The sequence below is a fragment of the Rutidosis leptorrhynchoides genome, chromosome 4 (assembly GCF_046630445.1).
Source record: "Rutidosis leptorrhynchoides isolate AG116_Rl617_1_P2 chromosome 4, CSIRO_AGI_Rlap_v1, whole genome shotgun sequence".
Lineage (NCBI taxonomy): Eukaryota > Viridiplantae > Streptophyta > Magnoliopsida > Asterales > Asteraceae > Rutidosis > Rutidosis leptorrhynchoides.
Genome location: NC_092336.1, coordinates 91,531,165 through 91,556,508, shown reverse-complemented (window position 1 = coordinate 91,556,508; position 25,344 = coordinate 91,531,165).

Genomic DNA, 25,344 nt, shown 5'->3' with positions numbered 1-25,344 from the left:
AAACCGTAACTCGGATTAAGATGAGTCCGATATGAAAAGTTATCTACTCGAAAAGATCTATCTAAAAATCAAGGTTAGAATAGCCCAGGTCTACTGGTCTGTTACAGAATCACCAGACCAGTAGCTTTTGGACAGAACAGTGAGTTTAAAAGGGTTCCGGTGGTCTTGGTGCTTGATGTTCATCATGGTTCTCATTCTTGATGCATATAGCTTCAAGTGTACAACTCATTGATGTATTTACATCATCTTAACCAAGTCTTGACCATCATAACCCATGTGTAAGTCTAAGACATGAAGCACAACTCACTTAAGAGTTGTTATGAAGTTTGATGAACCAAAGTTGCATCAAAGTCTTAGATCTAACACATACATGGACTTTAAAGCTAATAACAAGTTACAAACTTGAAAGTAAACTAACTAATCAAGATCATAAGTAGTAGAACATAGTTCTTAGTTTGATCTTGAAGATCCAAGACTCAAAAGTCTAGATCCAAAGTTATATTTAAAGAAAACTTATTTGTGCGTTCTTGAACTTTCAAAGTTAACTTAATTTGTTCAAGAGATATGAGATCAAGACTAACTTGTAGTACTTGACCATATAAACTAACTACATGAAATTAAAGTGCATAAATTGAAGAAGTAAACTTAAATAAACAAGAAAAGGTTCATGGTTGTTCATACTTTAAAGATTCAAACCAAAGTTTGATCTTTAGAAAGTAAACTTTAAGTTTACTTCAAGAACTACAAGTATGTCTTTCAACCATGAACTTTATAAACTTAGAACAAGTATTAAGTGAAGATCATAAACTAGAGAGTTTATGTCTTGTATGTTCTTGAAGATTCAAGATAAAAGAAGAATTAAAACTAGAAAGTTAGATTCTTAAAAGTTAATAAAGAATAACAAGTAAGTAAGTAAACAACAATTAGTAAGTATCAAACAACAAATAATGAACAAAAGATGATGATGAATGTGTTCTTGAATTCAGTTTTATTCAAGAGAAAAGGAAGAGGATTAGTTCATAAAACTTACAAGGAAGTAGAGAAAAGTGAGAGAGAATGGTTGAGAGAAAATGAGAGATGAATGTGTGTTTGAATTGTGAAGTGAATACAAGTTAGAGTAGTAAGTAAAATAGAAATTTTGACTCCCCATCCCCCATGAAAAGTGACGACCAGCAGTCTCCCAAGGTGAGGGAAAGAGTTTCATGGTTACTAGTGTGCTAAAGGTTCTAAAGTTGGATAAAAGAGGTGATTACATGGGGATAATGAGCAAACTAGATTCTTATTAATCAAAACAACTAGTTACATGTTCTAAGTACTACTTACACTTTCAAGACATGGGCTAAAGGTCCATTAATAATGTAGGGTGGGCTTGGAAGTCCAATAACATGAGTTCATTACACTAACAAAGCCCAAGTTCAAATAAATCACAAGTTAAACCAATTAAAGCCCAAGTAACTAACTAATAGCCTTAGTTAATTAAAATGATTAATAAATTTAATCATGAATGTAAATAATATCTAAAAATATTATTCGTGAAAGTTCCGGGTGTCACAAAGACGTTTCGGGCACTTAAAAGTCAAGTACGGGCAATCATAGCAACATGTAAATGTAATAACATACATTCGTTTAATCACACGTATTAATAATAGTAATTATTAATAAAATAACGTTGGAAATTCCAGGGTCGTTACACGAAGACTTCGAGATTCTAAAGATACAGTTTCTAACATTATTTGAAGACCTCCGAAATGAGCATCCCATCAGAGAAACAATCACCACCAGCACTGAAATGTCCCGTTCTTATTGATTAAAAACGTTCCATATTAATTGATTTCGTTGCGAGGTTTTGACCTCTATATGAGACGTTTTTCAAAGACTGCACTCATTTTTAAAACAAACCATAACCTTTATTTCATAAATAAAGGTTTAAAAAGCTTTACGTAGATTATCAAATAATGATAATCTAAAATATCCTGTTTACACACGACCATTACATAATGGTTTACAATACAAATATGTTACATCGAAATCAGTTTCTTGAATGCAGTTTTTATACAATATCATACAAACATGGACTCCAAATCTTGTCCTTATTTTAGTATGCAACAGCGGAAGCTCTTAGTATTCACCTGAGAATAAACATGCTTTAAACGTCAACAAAAATGTTGGTGAGTTATAGGTTTAACCTATATATATCAAATCGTAACAATAGACCACAAGATTTCATATTTCAATACACATCCCATACATAGAGATAAAAAGCATTCATATGGTGAACACCTGGTAACCGACATTAACAAGATGCATATATAAGAATATCCCCATCATTCCGGGACACCCTTCGGATATGATATAAATTTCGAAGTACTAAAGCATCCGGTACTTTGGATGGGGTTTGTTAGGCCCAATAGATCTATCTTTAGGATTCGCGTCAATTAGGGTGTCTGTTCCCTAATTCTTAGATTACCAGACTTAATAAAAAGGGGCATATTCGATTTCGATAATTCAACCATAGAATGTAGTTTCACGTACTTGTGTCTATTTTGTAAATCATTTATAAAACCTGCATGTATTCTCATCCCAAAAATATTAGATTTTAAAAGTGGGACTATAACTCACTTTCACAGATTTTTACTTCGTCGGGAAGTAAGACTTGGCCACTGGTTGATTCACGAACCTATAACAATATATACATATATATCAAAGTATGTTCAAAATATATTTACAACACTTTTAATACATTTTGATGTTTTAAGTTTATTAAGTCAGCTGTCCTCGTTAGTAACCTACAACTAGTTGTCCACAGTTAGATGTACAGAAATAAATCAATAAATATTATCTTGAATCAATCCACGACCCAGTGTATACGTATCTCAGTATTGATCACAACTCAAACTATATATATTTTGGAATCAACCTCAACCCTGTATAGCTAACTCCAACATTCACATATAGAGTGTCTATGGTTGTTCCCAAATATATATAGATGTGCCGACATGTGTAGTGACCCGAACTTTTCCATGTTTATATATATTAATTGAGATTGATATTTACATGATTAAATGTTTCCAACATGTTAAGCAATCAAACTTGTTAAGACTTGATTGATTGAAATATGTTTCATATAGACAATTGACCACCCAAGTTGACCGGTGATTCACGAACGTTAAAACTTGTAAAAACTATACGATGACATATATATGGTTATATATATAGTTAACATGATTTTATTATAAGTATGTATCTCATTAGGTATTTTAACAATGAGTTATATACATAAAAATGAGACTATTAATTTAAGAAACTCGAAAACGATATATATAACGATTATCGTTATAACAACGTCTTACTAGGTACATATGAATCATATTAAGATATTGATACACTTGGTTAATTATGTTAAATGATAAGTAAATATATTATTAAGTGTATTAACAATGAAATACATATGTAAAAATAAGACTACTAACTTAATGATTTCGAAACGAGACATATATGTAACGATTATCGTTGTAACGACATTTAACTGTATATATATCATACTAAGATATATTATATATCATAATATCATGATAATATAACAATTTAACATCTTATTTGTTATAATAAACAATGGGTTAACAACATTCAACAAGATCGTTAACCTAAAGGTTTCAAAACAACATTTATATGTAACGACTAACGATGACTTAACGAGTCAGTTAAAATGTATATACATGTAGTGTTTTAATATGTATTCATACACTTTTTAAAGACTTCAAGACACTTATCAAAATACTTCTACTTAACAAAAATGCTTACAATTACATCCTCGTTCAGTTTCATCAACAATTCTACTCGTATGCACCCGTATTCGTACTCGTACAATACAAGTTTTTAGATGTATGTACTATTGGTATATACACTCCAATGATCAGCTCTTAGCAGCCCATGTGAGTCACCTAACACATGTGGGAACCATCATTTGGCAACTAGCATGAAATATCTCATAAAATTACAAAAATATGAGTAATCATTCATGACTTATTTACATGAAAACAAAATTACATATCCTTTATATCTAATCCATACACCAATGACTAAAAACACCTACAAACACTTTCATTCTTCAATTTTCTTCATTTAATTGATCTCTCTCAAGTTCTATCTTCAAGTTCTAAGTGTTCTTCATATATTCTACAAGTTCTAGTTACATAAAATCAAGAATAATTTCAAGTTTGCTAGCTCACTTCCAATCTTGTAAGGTGATCATCCAACCTCAAGAAATCTTTGTTTCTTACAGTAGGTTATCATTCTAATACAAGGTAATAATCATATTCAAACTTTGGTTCAATTTCTATAACTATAACAATCTTATTTCAAGTGATGATCTTACTTGAACTTGTTTTCGTGTCATGATTCTGCTTCAAGAACTTCGAGCCATCCAAGGATCCGTTAAAGCTAGATCCATTTTTCTCTTTTCCAGTAGGTTTATCCAAGGAACTCAAGGTAGTAATGATGTTCATAACATCATTCGATTCATACATATAAAGCTATCTTATTCGAAGGTTTAAACTTGTAATCACTAGAACATGGTTTAGTTAATTCTAAACTTGTTCGCAAACAAAAGTTAATCCTTCTAACTTGACTTTTAAAATCAACTAAACACATGTTCTATATCTATATGATATACTAACTTAATGATTTAAAACCTGGAAACACGAAAAACACCGTAAAACCGGATTTACGCCGTCGTAGTAACACCGCGGGCTGTTTTGGGTTAGTTAATTAAAAACTATGATAAACTTTGATTTAAAAGTTGCTATTCTGAGAAAATGATTTTTATTATGAACATGAAACTATATCCAAAAATTATGGTTAAACTCAAAGTGGAAGTATGTTTTCTAAAATGGTCATCTAGACGTCGTTCTTTCGACTGAAATGACTACCTTTACAAAAACAACTTGTAACTTATTTTTCGGACTATAAACCTATACTTTTTCTGTTTAGATTCATAAAATAGAGTTCAATATGAAACCATAGCAATTTGATTCACTCAAAACGGATTTAAAATGAAGAAGTTATGGGTAAAACAAGATTGGATAATTTTTCTCATTTTAGCTACGTGAAAATTGGTAACAAATCTATTCCAACCATAACTTAATCAACTTGTATTGTATATTATGTAATCTTGAGATACCATAGACACGTATACAATGTTTCGACCTATCATGTCGACACATCTATATATATTTCGGAACAACCATAGACACTCTATATGTGAATGTTGGAGTTAGCTATACAGGGTTGAGGTTGATTCCAAAATATATATAGTTTGAGTTGTGATCAATACTGAAATACGTATACACTGGGTCGTGGATTGATTCAAGATAAAATTTATCGATTTATTTCTGTACATCTAACTGTGGACAACTAGTTGTAGGTTACTAACGAGGACAGCTGACTTAATAAACTTAAAACATCAAAATATATTAAAAGTGTTGTAAATATATTTTGAACATACTTTGATATATATATATATATTGTTATAGGTTCGTGAATCAACCAGTGGCCAAGTCTTACTTCCCGACGAAGTAAAAATCTGTGAAAGTGAGTTATAGTCCCACTTTTAAAATCTAATATTTTTGGGATGAGAATACATGCAGGTTTTATAAATGATTTACAAAATAGACACAAGTACGTGAAACTACATTCTATGGTTGAATTATCGAAATCGAATATGCCCCTCTTTATTAAGTCTGGTAATCTAAGAATTAGGGAACAGACACCCTAATTGACGCGAATCCTAAAGATAGATCTATTGGGCCTAACAAACCCCATCCAAAGTACCGGATGCTTTAGTACTTCGAAATTTATATCGTATCCGAAGGGTGTCCCGGAATGATGGGGATATTCTTATATATGCATCTTGTTAATGTCGGTTACCAGGTGTTCACCATATGAATGATTTTTATCTCTATGTATGGGATGTGTATTGAAATATGAAATCTTGTGGTCTATTATTATGATTTGATATATATATAGGTTAAACCTATAACTCACCAACATTTTTGTTGACGTTTTAAGCATGTTTATTCTCAGGTGATTATTAAGAGCTTCCGCTGTCGCATACTTAAATAAGGACGAGATTTGGAGTCCACGCTTGTATGATATTGTGTAAAAACTTCATTCAAGAAACTTATTTTGTTGTAACATATTTGTATTGTAAACCATTATGTAATGGTCGTGTGTAAACTAGATATTTTAGATTATCATTATTTGATAATCTAAGTAAAGCTTTTTAAACCTTTATTGATGAAATAAAGGTTATGGTTTGTTTTAAAATGAATGCAGTCTTTGAAAAACGTCTCATATAGAGGTCAAAACCTCGCAACGAAATCAATTAATATGGAACGTTTTTAATCAATAAGAACGGGACATTTCAGTTGGTATCCGAGCGTTGGTCTTAGAGAACCAGAATTTTGCATTAGTGTGTCTTATCGAGTTTGTTATGATGCATTAGTGAGTTTGGACTTCGACCGTGTTTACTTGAAAAATGATTGCTTAACAAATTTTGTTGGAAACTATATATTTTTAACATGTGAATATTATGTGATATATTAATCTCTTAAATGTGATAGATGTCTACCTCTAGAACAAGTCCCATTGACTCAGCTAATAATAATGAAGAGTCAAATGTAAATTGGAATGATTCGTGGACTGATTCACAAGTTCCCGAAGAGGAACCGGGAGAAGAGTCGGAACCGGAAGAAGAATCGGAACCGGAAGAAGAATCGGAACCGGATGAAGAAATAGAACCGGTGGGGGAAATAATAAAATGGTTAAGTAAAAGAAAATCCTCAACCAACCGACCAAGGTTAATTATGGTCAATGGTGTTTCCGCCAAGGAAGCAAAATATTGGGAGGATTACCAATTCTCCGATGAATCGGATTCCGACGAGAATTCCAATGATGTTATAGAAATTACCTCAACTGAATTTAAAAAGGCAAAAGAAAATAATAAGGGAAAGGGCATAAAAATAGAGAAATCTAATTCCAACCCCGATGAACTTTATATGTATCGTCAACCCCCGAAGTCCTTAAGTTGTAACAATGACCCGGGAACCTCTAAACCACCAGGTTTTTCTAAACCAATGTGGAAAACGACGGCTCGTATTAGGGGAACATCATATATCCCTAGAAACTTGGCAAAACGAACCAAAACCGAAAAAGAAGAAACAAGCGAGTCGGAATAAGATAGTTGTATTCGTGTGGTGTAATATATGTAATATAGTGTGCTTATGCTTTATGATATATGTAAAAATTGCTTGTATTAATAAGTATTTTTTTTTATAAATCTAACCCTTGTCTATTTTACAGTATAAAAACACAAAATGGATAGACAACCCAATATTTTAAGAGACCTACCCGGAGACATGATTGATGAAATCTTGTCTAGAGTCGATCAGAATTCTTCGGCACAACTATTTAAGGCAAGATCAGTTTGTAAGACATTCGAAGAACGTTCCAAGAATGCCTTGGTTTATAAAAGGCTTTCGTTCGAAAGATGGGGGATATCACATTGGGAAATCCATAAGTTACGATGTGTTTACTTTGACGTATATATTGCGGGGAACCCAAATGCTATTTTACGCAATGGGTTAAGAAATTATTTTGACTCAATATATCCGAATATTGGACTTCGTGATTTAGAAAAAGCGGCTAACATGCAACATAAAGAAGCATGTTATGCTTACGGATTAGTAATGTTCGCTTCTCACCAAAGTGAGAACAAGAACATTGGGCTACAACTATTAAACAAAACGTTCCCACAAAACGTTACGGGACTGTTGGACATTACGTAACCCTCGTCCCTTTAACGACGTTACAACACGATGTCTTATCAACGACCATAACGGTTATGTTCCACAAGACCAAGGATGGGAAGTAATCCTAGTAAAACCAGAATGCATGACTTGTTTCTGGACGTATGAATTACGTGTCTTTATTGCCTTTGCTGAACGACTTGTGTACTAGCTAGAATTATCTTCACAACCATCTTGTATCAAATTTATTGTGTGCTATATTTCATGCTATATGTAAAATAAGCGGTATTGTAAGTTTGTAAAATATTGTGTAAAAGTTTGAACGCGAAATATTATTATAATCAGTTTTTCATATAGAATTGTAGTAGTTGAATTGTATATTAGCTACTAAGTATGAACTTAACGGGTAGGTACTACCCAAATTTAAACTTATAAAACGCTAATATGAAGAAAAAGCTTTTATAAATGAGTTCATATTATGCTACGAAATACTATTAACTACTCTTAATATTCTGTATGATTAACTTGTTCCATTTGACTATTTTGAAGAAAATGGCACCGACTACTCGACACACCGTGAATATGAATGAAGAGGAATTCCGTACTTTTCTAGCTTCAAATATAGCCACAGTACAGGCTGCGCTACATACCAACAATAACCTTGGATCTAGCAGTACAGGAAATCGTGTAGGATGCACCTACAAAAAATTCACGGCCTGCAAACCTTTGGAATTTGATGGAACCGATGGACCGATCGGATTGAAACGGTGGACCGAGAAGGTCGAATCGGTGTTTGCCATAAGTAAGTGTACTGAAGAGGACAAAGTGAAGTACGCTACGCATACCTTCACAGGTTCTGCGTTAACATGGTGGAATACCTATCTAGAGCAAGTGGGACAAGACGATGCGTACGCACTACCGTGGTCAGCATTCAAGCACTTGATGAACGAGAAGTACCGTCCCAGAACCGAGGTCAATAAGCTCAAGACAGAACTTAAAGGGTTACGAACCCAAGGATTTGATATTACCACGTACGAAAGACGATTCACAGAATTGTGCCTATTATGTCCGGGAGCGTTCGAAGATGAGGAAGAGAAGATCGACGCGTTTGTGAAAGCATTACCGGAAAGAATCCAAGAAGATATAAGTTCACACGAGCCCGCCTCCATACAACAGGCATGTAGAATGGCTCACAAACTAGTGAACCAGATTGAGGAAAGAATTAAAGAACAGACGGCTGAAGAGGCCAATGTGAAGCAAGTCAAAAGAAAGTGGGAGGAAAACGGTGATAAGAATCACCAATACAACAACAACAGCAATTACAATAATAATCGCAACAATTATTCCAACAATCGCAACATCAATCGCAACTACAACAAACGGCCCAACAACAACAACAACAACAACAACAACAACAACAGCAACTACAACAATCATCCCAACAACAATAACAACCGCAACAACAACAACAATCAGAAGCAGCTATGCCAAAGGTGTGAAAAGTATCACTCGGGGTTCTGCACCAAATTTTGCAACAAGTGTAAAAGAAATGGTCATAGCGCAGCGAAGTGTGAGGTCTACGGACCAGGGGTTAACAGAACGAAAGGAACAAATGGTGTCGGAACGAGTAATGGCGGAGCAAGTAGTGTCGGAGCAAGTTATGCCAATGTAGTTTGTTATAAATGTGGAAAATCGGGCCACATTATTAGAAATTGCCCGAACCAGGAGAACACGAATGGACAAGGCCGCGGAAGAGTTTTCAATATTAATGCGGCAGAGGCGCAGGAAGACCCGGAGCTTGTTACGGGTACGTTTCTTATTGACAATAAACTTGCTTACGTTTTATTTGATTCGGGTGCGGATAGAAGCTATATGAGTAGAGATTTTTGTGCTAAATTAAGTTGTCCATTGACGCCTTTGGATAGTAAATTTTTACTCGAATTAGCAAATGGTAAATTAATTTCAGCAGATAATATATGTCGGAATCGAGAAATTAAACTAGTTAGCGAAACATTTAAGATTGATTTGATACCAGTAGAGTTAGGGAATTTTGATGTGATAATCGGTATGGACTGGTTGAAAGAAGTGAAAGCAGAGATCGTTTGTTACAAAAATGCAATTCGCATTATACGAGAAAAAGGAAAACCCTTAATGGTGTACGGAGAAAAGGGCAACACGAAGCTACATCTTATTAGTAATTTGAAGGCACAAAAACTAATAAGAAAAGGTTGCTATGCTGTTCTAGCACAAGTCGAGAAAGTACAAACTGAAGAAAAGAGCATCAATGATGTTCCCATTGAAAAAGAATTTCCCGATGTATTTCCGAAAGAATTACCGGGATTACCCCCACATCGATCCGTTGAATTTCAAATAGATCTTGTACCAGGAGCTGCACCAATAGCTCGTGCTCCTTATAGACTCACACCCAGCAAGATGAAAGAACTGCAAAGCCAATTACAAGAACTTTTAGAGCGTGGTTTCATTCGACCAAGCACATCACCGTGGGGAGCTCCTGTTTTGTTTGTCAAGAAGAAAGATGGTACATTCAGGTTGTGTATCGACTACCGAGAGTTGAACAAACTTACCATCAAGAACCGCTACCCACTACCGAGAATCGACGACTTATTTGATCAACTACAAGGCTCGTCTGTTTATTCAAAGTTTGAATTACGTTCCGGGTATCATCAAATGCGGGTGAAAGAAGATGATATTCCAAAGACTGCTTTTAGAACACGTTACGGTCATTACGAGTTTATGGTGATGCCGTTTGGTTTAACTAATGCACCAGCTGTGTTCATGGACCTTATGAACCGAGTGTGTGGACCATACCTTGACAAGTTTGTCATTGTTTTCATTGATGACATACTTATTTACTCAAAGAATGACCAAGAACACGGTGAACATTTGAGAAAGGTGTTAGAAGTATTGAGGAAGGAAGAATTGTACGCTAAGTTTTCAAAGTGTGCATTTTGGTTGGAAGAAGTTCAATTCCTCGGTCACATAGTGAACAAAGAAGGTATTAAGGTGGATCCGGCAAAGATAGAAACTGTTGAAAAGTGGGAAACCCCGAAAACTCCGAAACACATACGCCAGTTTTTAGGACTAGCTGGTTACTACAGAAGGTTCATCCAAGACTTTTCCAGAATAGCAAAACCCTTGACTGCATTAACGCATAAAGGGAAGAAATTTGAATGGAATGATGAACAAGAGAAAGCGTTTCAGTTATTGAAGAAAAAGCTAACTACGGCACCTATATTGTCATTTCCTGAAGGGAATGATGATTTTGTAATTTATTGTGACGCATCAAAGCAAGGTCTCGGTTGTGTATTAATGCAACGAACGAAGGTGATTGCTTATGCGTCTAGACAATTGAAGATTCACGAACAAAATTATACGATGCATGATTTGGAATTAGGCGCGGTTGTTTTTGCATTAAAGACTTGGAGGCACTACTTATATGGGGTCAAAAGTATTATATATACCGACCACAAAAGTCTTCAACACATATTTAATCAGAAACAACTGAATATGAGGCAGCGTAGGTGGATTGAATTATTGAATGATTACGACTTTGAGATTCATTACCACCCGGGGAAGGCAAATGTGGTAGCCGATGCCTTGAGCAGGAAGGACAGAGAACCCATTCGAGTAAAATCTATGAATATAATGATTCATAATAACCTTACTACTCAAATAAAGGAGGCACAACAGGGAGTTTTAAAAGAGGGAAATTTAAAGGATGAAATACCCAAAGGATCGGAGAAGCATATTAATATTCGGGAAGACGGAACCCGGTATAGGGCTGAAAGGATTTGGGTACCAAAATTTGGAGATATGAGAGAAATGGTACTTAGAGAAGCTCATAAAACCAGATACTCAATACATCCTGGAACGGGGAAGATGTACAAGGATCTCAAGAAACATTTTTGGTGGCCGGGTATGAAAGCCGATGTTGCTAAATACGTAGGAGAATGTTTGACGTGTTCTAAGGTCAAAGCTGAGCATCAGAAACCATCAGGTCTACTTCAACAACCCGAAATCCCGGAATGGAAATGGGAAAACATTACCATGGATTTCATCACTAAATTGCCAAGGACTGCAAGTGGTTTTGATACTATTTGGGTAATAGTTGATCGTCTCACCAAATCAGCACACTTCCTGCCAATAAGAGAAGATGACAAGATGGAGAAGTTAGCACGACTGTATTTGAAGGAAGTCGTCTCCAGACATGGAATACCAATCTCTATTATCTCTGATAGGGATGGCAGATTTATTTCAAGATTCTGGCAGACATTACAGCAAGCATTAGGAACTCGTCTAGACATGAGTACTGCCTATCATCCACAAACTGATGGGCAGAGCGAAAGGACGATACAAACGCTTGAAGACATGCTACGAGCATGTGTTATTGATTTCGGAAATAGTTGGGATCGACATCTACCGTTAGCAGAAGTTTCCTACAAAAACAGCTACCATTCAAGCATTGAGATGGCGCCGTTTGAAGCACTTTATGGTAGAAAGTGCAGGTCTCCGATGTAGTGACCCGAACTTTTCCATGTTTATATATATTAATTGAGATTGATATTTACATGATTAAATGTTTCCAACATGTTAAGCAATTAAACTTGTTAAGACTTGATTAATTGAAATATGTTTCATATAGACAATTGACCACCCAAGTTGATCGGTGATTCACGAACGTTAAAACTTGTAAAAACTATATGATGACATATATATGGATATATATATATATATAGTTAACATGATACTATGATAAGAAAACATATCATAAAGTATATTAACAATGAACTACATATGTAAAAACAAGACTACTAACTTAATGATTTTTAAACGAGACATATATGTAACGATTATCGTTGTAAAGACATTTAATGTACATATATCATATTAAGAGATATTCATACATGATAATATCATGATAATATAATAATTTAAAATCTCATTTGATATTATAAACATTGGGTTAACAACATTTAACAAGATCGTTAACCTAAAGGTTTCAAAACAACACTTACATGTAACGACTAACGATGACTTAACGACTCAGTTAAAATGTGTATACATGTAGTGTTTTAATATGTATTTATACACTTTTGAAAGACTTCAATACACTTATCAAAATACTTCTACTTAACAAAAATGCTTACAATTACATCCTCGTTCAGTTTCATCAACAATTCTACTCGTATGCACCCGTATTCGTACTCGTACAATACACAACTTTTAGATGTATGTACTATTGGTATATACACTCCAATGATCAGCTCTTAGCAGCCCATGTGAGTCACCTAACACATGTGGGAACCATCATTTGGCAACTAGCATGAAATATCTCATAAAATTACAAAAATATGAGTAATCATTCATGACTTATTTACATGAAAACAAAATTACATATCCTTTATATCTAATTCATACACCAACGACCAAAAACACCTACAAACACTTTCATTCTTCAATTTTATTCATCTAATTGATCTCTCTAAAGTTCTATCTTCAAGTTCTAAGTGTTCTTCATAAATTTCAAAAGTTCTAGTTTCATAAAATCAAGAATACTTTCAAGTTTGCTAGCTCACTTCCAATCTTGTAAGGTGATCATCCAACCTCAAGAAATCTTTGTTTCTTACAGTAGGTTATCATTCTAATACAAGGTAATAATCATATTCAAACTTTGGTTCAATTTCTATAACTATAACAATCTTATTTCAAGTGATGATCTTACTTGAACTTGTTTTCGTGTCATGATTCTGCTTCAAGAACTTCGAGCCATCCAAGGATCCGTTGAAGCTAGATCCATTTTCCTCTTTTCCAGTAGGTTTATCCAAGGAACTTAAGGTAGTAATGATGTTCATAACATCATTCGATTCATACATATAAAGCTATCTTATTCGAAGGTTTAAACTTGTAATCACTAGAACATAGTTTAGTTAATTCTAAACTTGTTCGCAAACAAAAGTTAATCCTTCTAACTTGACTTTTAAAATCAACTAAACACATGTTCTATATCTATATGATATACTAACTTAATGATTTAAAACCTGGAAACACGAAAAACACCGTAAAACCGGATTTACGCCGTCGTAGTAACACCGCGGGCTGTTTTGGGTTAGTTAATTAAAAACTATGATAAACTTTGATTTAAAAGTTGCTATTCTGAGAAAATGATTTTTATTATGAACATGAAACTATATCCAAAAATTATGGTTAAACTCAAAGTGAAAGTATGTTTTCTAAAATGGTCATCTAGACGTCGTTCTTTCGACTGAAATGACTACCTTTACAAAAAACGACTTGTAACTTATTTTTCCGACTATAAACCTATACTTTTCTGTTTAGATTCATAAAATAGAGTTCAATATGAAACCATAGCAATTTGATTCACTCAAAACGGATTTAAAATGAAGAAGTTATGGGTAAAACAAGATTGGATAATTTTTCTCATTTTAGCTACGTGAAAATTGGTAACAAATCTATTCCAACCATAACTTAATCAACTTGTATTGTATATTATGTAATCTTGAGATACCATAGACACGTATACAATGTTTCGACCTATCATGTCGACACATCTATATATATTTCGGAACAACCATAGATACTCTATATGTGAATGTTGGAGTTAGCTATACAGGGTTGAGGTTGATTCCAAAATATATATAGTTTGAGTTGTGATCAATACTGAGATACGTATACACTGGGTCGTGGATTGATTCAAGATAATATTTATCGATTTATTTCTGTACATCTAACTGTGGACAACTAGTTGTAGGTTACTAACGAGGACAGCTGACTTAATAAACTTAAAACATAAAAATATATTAAAAGTGTTGTAAATATATTTTGAACATACTTTGATATATATGTATATATTGTTATAGGTTCGTGAATCAACCAGTGGCCAAGTCTTACTTCCCGACGAAGTAAAAATCTGTGAAAGTGAGTTATAGTCCCACTTTTAAAATCTAATATTTTTGGGATGAGAATACATGCAGGTTTTATAAGTGATTTACAAAATAGACACAAGTACGTGAAACTACATTCTATGGTTGAATTATTGAAATCGAATATGCCCCTTTTTATTAAATCTGGTAATCTAAGAATTAGGGAACAGACACCCTAATTGACGCGAATCCTAAAGATAGATCTATTGGGCCTAACAAACCCCATCCAAAGTACCGGATGCTTTAGTACTTCGAAATTTATATCATATCCGAAGGGTGTCCCGGAATGATGGGGATATTCTTATATATGCATCTTGTTATTGTCGGTTACCAGGTGTTCACCATATGAATGATTTTTATCTCTAGGTATGGGATGTGTATTGAAATATGAAATCTCGTGGTCTATTATTATGATTTGATATATATATAGGTTAAACCTATAACTCACCAACATTTTTGTTGACGTTTTAAGCATGTTTATTCTCAGGTGATTATTAAGAGCTTCCGCTGTCGCATACTTAAATAAGGACGAGATTTGGAGTCCATGCTTGTATGATATTGTGTAAAAACTGCATTCAAGAAACTTATTTTGTTGTAACATATTTGTATTGTAAACCATTATGTAATGGTCGTGTGTAAACAGGATATTTTAGATTATCATTATTTGATAATCTACGTAAAGCTTTTTAAAACCTTTATCTATGAAATAAAGGTTATGGTTTGTTTTAAAAATGAATGCAGTCTTTGAAAAATGTCTCATATAGAGGTCAAAACCTCGCAACGAAATCAATTAATATGGAACGTTTTTAATCAATAAGAACGGGACATTTCAGTTGGTATCCGAGCGTTGGTCTTAGAGAACCAGAAAATTTGCATTAGTGTGTCTTATCGAGTTTGTTAGGATGCATTAGTGAGTCTGGACTTCGACCGTGTTTTCTTTAAAAATGATTGCTTAACATTTTTGTTGGAAACTATATATTTTTAACATATGAATATTATGTGATATATTAATCTCTTAACGTGTTTGATATTATGTGATAGATGTCTACCTCTAGAACAAGTCCCATTGACTCACCTAATAATAATGAAGAGTCAAATGTAAATTGGAATGATTTGTGGACTGATTCACAAGTTCCCGAAGAGGAACCGGAAGAAGAGTCGGAACCGGAAGAAGAATCGGAACAGGAAGAAGAATCGGAACCGGATGAAGAAATAGAACCGGTGGGGGAAATAATAAAACGGTTAAGTAAAAGAAAATCCTCAACCAACCGACCAAAGTTAATTATGGTCAATGGTGTTTCCGCCAAGGAAGCAAAATATTGGGAGGATTACCAATTCTCCGATGAATCGGATTCCGACGAGAATTCCGATGATGTTATAGAAATTGCCCCAACTAAATTTAAAAAGGCAAAAGAAAATAATAAGGGAAAGGGCATAAAAATAGAGAAATCTAATTCCAACCCCGATGAACTTTATATGTATCGTCAACCCCCGAAGTCCTTAAGTTGTAACAATGACCCGGGAACCTCTAAACCACCAGGTTTTTCTAAACCAATGTGGATAACGACGGCTCGTATTAGGGGAAAATCATATATCCCTAGAAACTTGGCAAAACGAACCAAAACCGAAGAAGAAGAAACAAGCGAGTCGGAATAAGATAGTTGTATTCATATGGTGTAATATATGTAATATAGTGTGCTTATGCTTTATGATATATGTAAAAATTGCTTGTATTAATAAGTATTTTTTTTTTATGAATCTAACTCTTGTCTATTTTACAGTATAAAAACACAAAATGGATAGACAACCCAATATTTTAAGAGACCTACCCGGAGACATGATTGATGAAATCTTGTCTAAAGTCGGTCAGAATTCCTCGGCACAACTATTTAAGGCGAGATCAGTTTGTAAGACATTCGAAGAACGTTCCAAGAATGTCTTGGTTTATAAGAGACTTTCATTTGAAAGATGGGGGATATCACATTGGGAAACCCATAAGTTACGATGTGTTTACTTTGACGCATATATTGCGGGGAACCCAAATGCTATTTTACGCAATGGGTTAAGAAATTATTTTGACTCAATATATCCGAATATTGGACTTCGTGATTTAGAAAAAGCGGCTAACATGCAACATAAAGAAGCATGTTATGCTTACGGATTAGTAATGTTCGCTTCTCACCAAAGTGAGAACAAGAACATCGGGCTACAACTATTAAACAAAACGTTCCCACAAGTGACGGAGTCGGTAATTGGAGTAAGAAATGAGGTTTTTAGATTGTTACGGGACTGTTGGACATTACGTAACCCTCGTCCCTTTGACGACGTTACAACACGCTGTCTTATCAACGGCCATAACGGTTATGTTGCACAAGACCAAGGATGGGAAGTAGTCCTAGTAAAACCAGAATGCATGACTTGTTTCTGGACGTATGAATTACGTGTCTTTATTGCCTTTGCTGAACGACTTGTGTACTAGCTAGAATTATCTTCACAACTATCTTGTATCAAAGTTATTGTGTGCTATATTTCATGCTTTATGTAAAATAAGCGGTATTGTAAGTTTGTAAAATATTGTATAAAAGTTTGAACACGAAATATTATTATAATCAGTTTTTCATATAGAATTGTAGTAGTTGAATTGTATATTAGCTACTAAGTATGAACTTAACGGGTAGGTACTACCCGAATTTAAACTTATAAAACGCTAATATGAAGAAAAAGCTTTTATAAATGAGTTCATATTATGCTACGAAATACTATTAACTACTCTTAATATTCTGTATGATTAACTTGTTCCATTTAACTATTTTGAAGGAAATGGCACTGACTACTCGACACACCGTGAATATGAATGAAGAGGAATTCCGTACTTTTCTAGCTTCAAACATAGCCGCAGTACAGGCTGCGCTACATACCAACAATAACCTTGGATCTAGCAGTACAGGAAATCGTGTAGGATGCACCTACAAAGAATTCACTGCCTGCAAACCTTTGGAATTTGATGGAACCGAAGGACCGATCGGATTGAAACGGTGGACCGAGAAGGTTGAATTGGTGTTTGCCATAAGTAAGTGTACTGAAGAGGACAAAGTGAAGTACGCTACGCATACCTTCACAGGTTCTGCGTTAACATGGTGGAATACCTATCTAGAGCAAGTGGGACAAGACGATGCGTACGCACTACCGTGGTCAGCATTCAAGCACTTGATGAACGAGAAGTACCGTCCCAGAACCGAGGTCAATAAGCTCAAGACAGAACTTAGAGGGTTATGAACCCAAGGATTTGATATTACCACGTACGAAAGACGATTCACAGAATTGTGCCTATTGTGTCCGGGAGCATTCGAAGATGAGGAAGAGAAGATCAACGCGTTTGTGAAAGGATTACCGGAAAGAATCCAAGAAGATATAAGTTCACACGAGCCCGCCTCCATACAACAGGCATGTAGAATGGCTCACAAACTAGTGAACCAGATTGAAGAAAGAATTAAAGAACAGACTGCTGAAGAGGCCAATGTGAAGCAAGTCAAAAGAAAGCGGGAGGAAAACGGTGATAAGAATCACCAATACAACAACAACAGCAATTACAACAATAATCGCAACAATTATCCCAACAATCGCAACATCAATCGCAACTACAACAAACGGCCCAACAACAACAACAACAACAACAACAACAGCAACTACAACAATCATCCCAACAACAATAATAACCGCAACAACAACAACAATCAGAAGCAGCTATGCCAAAGGTGTGAAAAGAATCACTCGGGGTTCTGCACCAAATTTTGCAACAAGTGTAAAAGAAATGGTCATAGCGCGGCGAAGTGTGAGGTCTACGGACCAGGGGTTAATAGAACGAAAGGAACAAATGGTGTCGGAACGAGTAATGGCGGAGCAAGTAGTGTCGGAGCAAGTTATGCCAATGTAGTTTGTTATAAATGTGGAAAACCAGGCCACATTATTAGAAATTGCCCGAACCAGGAGAACACGAATGGACAAGGCCGTGGAAGAGTTTTCAATATTAATGCGGCAGAGGCACAGGAAGACCCGGAGCTTGTTACGGGTACGTTTCTTATTGACAATAAATCTGCTTACGTTTTATTTGATTCGGGTGCGGATAGAAGCTATATGAGTAGAGATTTTTGTGATAAATTAAGTTGTCCATTGACGCCTTTGGATAATAAATTTTTACTCGAATTAGCAAATGGTAAATTAATTTCAGCAGATAATATATGTCGGAATCGAGAAATTAAACTGGTTAGCGAAACATTTAAGATTGATTTGATACCAGTAGAGTTAGGGAGTTTTGATGTGATAATCGGTATGGACTGGTTGAAAGAAGTGAAAGCAGAGATCGTCTGTTACAAAAATGCAATTCGCATTATACGAGAAAAAGGAAAACCCTTAATGGTGTACGGAGAAAAGGGCAACACGAAGCTACATCTTATTAGTAATTTGAAGGCACAAAAACTAATAAGAAAAGGTTGCTATGCTGTTCTAGCACACGTCGAGAAAGTACAAACTGAAGAAAAGAGCATCAATGATGTTCCCATTGCAAAAGAATTTCCCGATGTATTTCCGAAAGAATTACCGGGATTACCCTCACATCGATCTGTTGAATTTCAAATAGATCTTGTACCAGGAGCTGCACCAATAGCTCGTGCTCCTTACAGACTCGCACCCAGCGAGATGAAAGAACTGCAAAGCCAATTACAAGAACTTTTAGAGCGTGGTTTCATTCGACCAAGCACATCACCGTGGGGAGCTCCTGTTTTGTTTGTCAAGAAGAAAGATGGTACATTCAGGTTGTGTATCGACTACCGAGAGTTGAACAAACTTACCATCAAGAACCGCAACCCACTACCGAGAATCGACGACTTATTTGATCAACTACAAGGCTCGTCTGTTTATTCAAAGATTGACTTACGTTCCGGGTATCATCAAATGCGGGTGAAAGAAGATGATATTCCAAAGACTGCTTTCAGAACACGTTACGGTCATTACGAGTTTATGGTCATGCCGTTTGGTTTAACTAATGCACCAGCTGTGTTCATGGACCTTATGAACCGAGTGTGTGGACCATACCTTGACAAGTTTGTCATTGTTTTCATTGATGACATACTTATTTACTCAAAGAATGACCAAGAACACGGTGAACATTTGAGAAAGGTGTTAGAAGTATTGAGGAAGGAAGAATTGTACGCTAAGTTTTCAAAGTGTGCATTTTGGTTGGAAGAAGTTCAATTCCTCGGTCACATAGTGAACAAAGAAGGTATTAAGGTGGATCCGGCAAAGATAGAAACTGTTGAAAAGTGGGAAACCCCGAAAACTCCGAAACACATACGCCAGTTTTTAGGACTAGCTGGTTACTACAGAAGGTTCATCCAAGACTTTTCCAGAATAGCAAAACCCTTGACTGCATTAACGCATAAAGGGAAGAAATTTGAATGGAATGATGAACAAGAGAAAGCGTTTCAGTTATTGAAGAAAAAGCTAACTACGGCACCTATATTGTCATTGCCTGAAGGGAATGATGATTTTGTGATTTATTGTGACGCATCAAAGCAAGGTCTCGGTTGTGTATTAATGCAACGAACGAAGGTGATTGCTTATGCGTCTAGACAATTGAAGATTCACGAACAAAATTATACGACGCATGATTTGGAATTAGGCGCGGTTGTTTTTGCATTAAAGACTTGGAGGCACTACTTATATGGGGTCAAAAGTATTATATATACTGACCACAAAAGTCTTCAACACATATTTAATCAGAAACAACTGAATATGAGGCAGTGTAGGTGGATTGAATTGTTGAATGATTACGACTTTGAGATTCGTTACCACCCGGGGAAGGCAAATGTGGTAGCCGATGCCTTGAGCAGGAAGGACAGAGAACCCATTCGAGTAAAATCTATGAATATAATGATTCATAATAACCTTACTACTCAAATAAAGGAGGCGCAACAAGGAGTTTTAAAAGAGGGAAATTTAAAGGATGAAATACCCAAAGGATCGGAGAAGCATCTTAATATTCAGGAAGACGGAACCCGGTATAGGGCTGAAAGGATTTGGGTACCAAAATTTGGAGATATGAGAGAAATGGTACTTAGAGAAGCTCATAAAACCAGATACTCAATACATCCTGGAACGGGGAAGATGTACAAGGATCTCAAGAAACATTTTTGGTGGCCGGGTATGAAAGCCGATGTTGCTAAATACGTAGGAGAATGTTTGACGTGTTCTAAGGTCAAAGCTGAGCATCAGAAACCATCAGGTCTACTTCAACAACCCGAAATCCCGGAATGGAAATGGGAAAACATTACCATGGATTTCATCACTAAATTGCCAAGGACTGCAAGTGGTTTTGATACTATTTGGGTAATAGTTGATCGTCTCACCAAATCAGCACACTTCCTACCAATAAGAGAAGATGACAAGATGGAGAAGTTAGCACGACTGTATTTGAAGGAAGTCGTCTCCAGACATGGAATACCAATCTCTATTATCTCTGATAGGGATGGCAGATTTATTTCAAGATTCTGGCAGACATTACAGCAAGCATTAGGAACTCGTCTAGACATGAGTACTGCCTATCATCCACAACCTGATGGGCAGAGCGAAAGGACGATACAAACGCTTGAAGACATGCTACGAGCATGTGTTATTGATTTCGGAAACAGTTGGGATCGACATCTACCATTAGCAGAATTTTCCTACAACAACAGCTACCATTCAAGCATTGAGATGGCGCCGTTTGAATCACTTTATGGTAGAAAGTGCAGGTCTCCGATTTGTTGGAGTGAAGTGGGGGATAGACAGATTACGGGTCCGGAGATTATACAAGAAACTACCGAGAAGATCATCCAAATTCAACAACGGTTGAAAACCGCCCAAAGTCGACAAAAGAGCTACGCTGACATTAAAAGAAAAGATATAGAATTTGAAATTGGAGAGATGGTCATGCTTAAAGTTGCACCTTGGAAAGGCGTTGTTCGATTTGGTAAACGAGGGAAATTAAATCCAAGGTATATTGGACCATTCAAGATTATTGATCGTGTCGGACCAGTAGCTTACCGACTAGAGTTACCTCAACAACTCGCGGCTGTACATAACACTTTCCACGTCTCGAATTTAAAGAAATGTTTTGCTAAAGAAGATCTCACTATTCCGTTAGATGAAATCCAAATCAACGAAAAACTTCAATTCATCGAAGAACCCGTCGAAATAATGGATCGTGAGGTTAAAAGACTTAAGCAAAACAAGATACCAATTGTTAAGGTTCGATGGAATGCTCGTGGAGGACCCGAGTTCACCTGGGAGCGTGAAGATCAGATGAAGAAGAAATACCCGCATCTATTTCCAGAAGATTCGTCAACACCTTCAACAGCTTAAAATTTCGGGACGAAATTTATTTAACGGGTAGGTACTGTAGTGACCCGAACTTTTCCATGTTTATATATATTAATTGAGATTGATATTTACATGATTAAATGTTTCCAACATGTTAAGCAATCAAACTTGTTAAGACTTGATTAATTGAAATATGTTTCATATAGACAATTGACCACCCAAGTTGATCGGTGATTCACGAACGTTAAAACTTGTAAAAACTATATGATGACATATATATGGATATATATATATATAGTTAACATGATACTATGATAAGAAAACATATCATAAAGTATATTAACAATGAACTACATATGTAAAAACAAGACTACTAACTTAATGATTTTTAAACGAGACATATATGTAACGATTATCGTTGTAAAGACATTTAATGTATATATATCATATTAAGAGATATTCATACATGATAATATCATGATAATATAATAATTTAAAATCTCATTTGATATTATAAACATTGGGTTAACAACATTTAACAAGATCGTTAACCTAAAGGTTTCAAAACAACACTTACATGTAACGACTAACGATGACTTAACGACTCAGTTAAAATGTGTATACATGTAGTGTTTTAATATGTATTTATACACTTTTGAAAGACTTCAATACACTTATCAAAATACTTCTACTTAACAAAAATGCTTACAATTACATCCTCGTTCAGTTTCATCAACAATTCTACTCGTATGCACCCGTATTCGTACTCGTACAATACACAACTTTTAGATGTATGTACTATTGGTATATACACTCCAATGATCAGCTCTTAGCAGCCCATGTGAGTCACCTAACACATGTGGGAACCATCATTTGGCAACTAGCATGAAATATCTCATAAAATTACAAAAATATGAGTAATCATTCATGACTTATTTACATGAAAACAAAATTACATATCCTTTATATCTAATTCATACACCAACGACCAAAAACACCTACAAACACTTTCATTCTTCAATTTTCTTCATCTAATTGATCTCTCTAAAGTTCTATCTTCAAGTTCTAAGTGTTCTTCATAAATTTCAAAAGTTCTAGTTTCATAAAATCAAGAATACTTTCAAGTTTGCTAGCTCACTTCCAATCTTGTAAGGTGATCATCCAACCTCAAGAAATCTTTGTTTCTTACAGTAGGTTATCATTCTAATACAAGGTAATAATCATATTCAAACTTTGGTTCAATTTCTATAACTATAACAATCTTATTTCAAGTGATGATCTTACTTGAACTTGTTTTCGTGTCATGATTCTGCTTCAAGAACTTCGAGCCATCCAAGGATCCGTTGAAGCTAGATCCATTTTTCTCTTTTCCAGTAGGTTTATCCAAGGAACTTAAGGTAGTAATGATGTTCATAACATCATTCGATTCATACATATAAAGCTATCTTATTCGAAGGTTTAAACTTGTAATCACTAGAACATAGTTTAGTTAATTCTAAACTTGTTCGCAAACAAAAGTTAATCCTTCTAACTTGACTTTTAAAATCAACTAAACACATGTTCTATATCTATATGATATACTAACTTAATGATTTAAAACCTGGAAACACGAAAAACACCGTAAAACCGGATTTACGCCGTCGTAGTAACACCGCGGGCTGTTTTGGGTTAGTTAATTAAAAACTATGATAAACTTTGATTTAAAAGTTGCTATTCTGAGAAAATGATTTTTATTATGAACATGAAACTATATCCAAAAATTATGGTTAAACTCAAAGTGAAAGTATGTTTTCTAAAATGGTCATCTAGACGTCGTTCTTTCGACTGAAATGACTACCTTTACAAAAAACGACTTGTAACTTATTTTTCCGACTATAAACCTATACTTTTCTGTTTAGATTCATAAAATAGAGTTCAATATGAAACCATAGCAATTTGATTCACTCAAAACGGATTTAAAATGAAGAAGTTATGGGTAAAACAAGATTGGATAATTTTTCTCATTTTAGCTACGTGAAAATTGGTAACAAATCTATTCCAACCATAACTTAATCAACTTGTATTGTATATTATGTAATCTTGAGATACCATAGACACGTATACAATGTTTCGACCTATCATGTCGACACATCTATATATATTTCAGAACAACCATAGACACTCTATATGTGAATGTTGGAGTTAGCTATACAGGGTTGAGGTTGATTCCAAAATATATATAGTTTGAGTTATGATCAATACTGAGATACGTATACACTGGGTCGTGGATTGATTCAAGATAATATTTATCGATTTATTTCTGTACATCTAACTGTGGACAACTAGTTGTAGGTTACTAACGAGGACAGCTGACTTAATAAACTTAAAACATCAAAATATATTAAAAGTGTTGTAAATATATTTTGAACATACTTTGATATATATGTATATATTGTTATAGGTTCGTGAATCAACCAGTGGCCAAGTCTTACTTCCCGACGAAGTAAAAATCTGTGAAAGTGAGTTATAGTCCCACTTTTAAAATCTAATATTTTTGGGATGAGAATACATGCAGGTTTTATAAGTGATTTACAAAATAGACACAAGTACGTGAAACTACATTCTATGGTTGAATTATCGAAATCGAATATGCCCCTTTTTATTAAGTCTGGTAATCTAAGAATTAGGGAACAGACACCCTAATTGACGCGAATCCTAAAGATAGATCTATTGGGCCTAACAAACCCCATCCAAAGTACCGGATGCTTTAGTACTTCGAAATTTATATCATATCCGAAGGGTGTCCCGGAATGATGGGGATATTCTTATATATGCATCTTGTTATTGTCGGTTACCAGGTGTTCACCATATGAATGATTTTTATCTCTAGGTATGGGATGTGTATTGAAATATGAAATCTTGTGGTCTATTATTATGATTTGATATATATATAGGTTAAACCTATAACTCACCAACATTTTTGTTGACGTTTTAAGCATGTTTATTCTCAGGTGATTATTAAGAGCTTCCGCTGTCGCATACTTAAATAAGGACGAGATTTGGAGTCCATGCTTGTATGATATTGTGTAAAAACTGCATTCAAGAAACTTATTTTGTTGTAACATATTTGTATTGTAAACCATTATGTAATGGTCGTGTGTAAACAGGTTATTTTAGATTATCATTATTTGATAATCTACGTAAAGCTTTTTAAAACCTTTATCTATGAAATAAAGGTTATG